Source organism: Phoenix dactylifera, chromosome 5 (assembly GCF_051530095.1).
Source record: "Phoenix dactylifera cultivar Ajwa chromosome 5, Ajwa_hap1_PhDact_Kaust_v1.1, whole genome shotgun sequence".
Taxonomy (NCBI): domain Eukaryota; kingdom Viridiplantae; phylum Streptophyta; class Magnoliopsida; order Arecales; family Arecaceae; genus Phoenix; species Phoenix dactylifera.
Genome location: NC_143194.1, coordinates 16,011,078 through 16,012,383, shown reverse-complemented (window position 1 = coordinate 16,012,383; position 1,306 = coordinate 16,011,078). Strand labels below are relative to the sequence as shown.

At 38.9% G+C, this 1,306-nt stretch overlaps 1 pseudogene; it reads right to left on the bottom strand.

The window, feature by feature from the left end:
* Positions 1 to 869: 869 nt before the first annotated feature.
* On the bottom strand, positions 870 to 967 carry LOC113461588 (small nucleolar RNA R71; annotated as a pseudogene).
* Between the last annotated feature and the right edge of the window lie 339 nt (positions 968 to 1,306).

The window sequence follows — 1,306 nt, the reverse complement described above, 5'->3', positions numbered from 1 at the left end:
TTTGTCCCTATAAGGGAGACAGTTCATCTGTTCGAGGTAAGTGGGTTTTAAGTGGGACCTTTGCGAACGCATCGTGACCCCTCCACTTACCTGGGAGCTTACCTGGTCAACTCGGTTCATTAGACCGGATTGGAGGCTTAGGTGCCCTCTTCAAACCAGTTAGGAGCTGTCTAGAAATTTAAGAAAAACATTAGAAATTGAGGTGTAATGTTTAGTTGCATGTTTGATTGTGAATAGATTTTTGTTTTAGGGTGTCGTTTTAGGGTATCTTTAGTTGGTACTTATATTTATATTTTTTTTAAAAAAAAACATAAAAAAAAAATTTAATTAAATTTTGTATGCTAGGTTGGAATAGGGACGACACCGGTCGATTAAGTCGTACAACTTTAGATCATCCCTTAGGACACATCCTTGAAATTCCTTCGCAGTATCTCACACCTTGTGAGATGGCAAATTTTCCTGATGATGTAGGAAGTCACCATGGTGATGATGGTAGACCCCCAGTTATGACACTTCGACAATACTTACATCCCACTAGGACTAGTCAACCTTCATGCATGATTATTCCTGAAAATGTAGGACACTTTGAAATCAAATCAGGAGTAATTCAATTGCTGCCCAAGTATCATGGGATGGAATCCGAAAATCCTTATCTTCATCTTAAGGATTTTGAGGAAATTAGCATCACATTTAGAGTGCCAAATATATCGGAAGATGTCCTTAAATTGACCTTGTTTCCTTTTTCCTTAAAGGATAAAGCCAAAACATGGCTGAACTCCTAGAGACCTAGATCGCTAGGAACATGGCATGATATGCAAAGAGAATTCTTGAAAAAAATTTTTTCCGCACAAAGGACTAACTTTTTGAAAAGGCACATTAGTAACTTCCAACAAAAAGACCATGAAACATTTTATGAATGTTGGGAGAGATTTAAAGATTTGCTTCTCTCTTGTCCTCATCATGGGTTTGAAACATGGAGAACCATTAGTTTCTTTTACGAAGGGTTGTCTCCACAGTTAAAACAATTTATAGAGACTATGTGCAATGGTCTATTTCTGGAAAAGCAACCCGATGAGGCATGGGACTATTTAGACTCTCTCGCAGAGACTGCACAATTATGGGATACAGGGGATAGAGTGAATAAACCTTTGCCTAAGCCTACTAGCATTGGACACGGGGGCCTTTACAACCTTAGTACTCAGAATGATATTCAGGCTAAAATGGCAGCCCTTACTAGGAAGGTAGAGGAAATTGAACTTAGAAGGATTGAACCCGTCAAGACCGTAGAACATAACAGCGAGTGTTG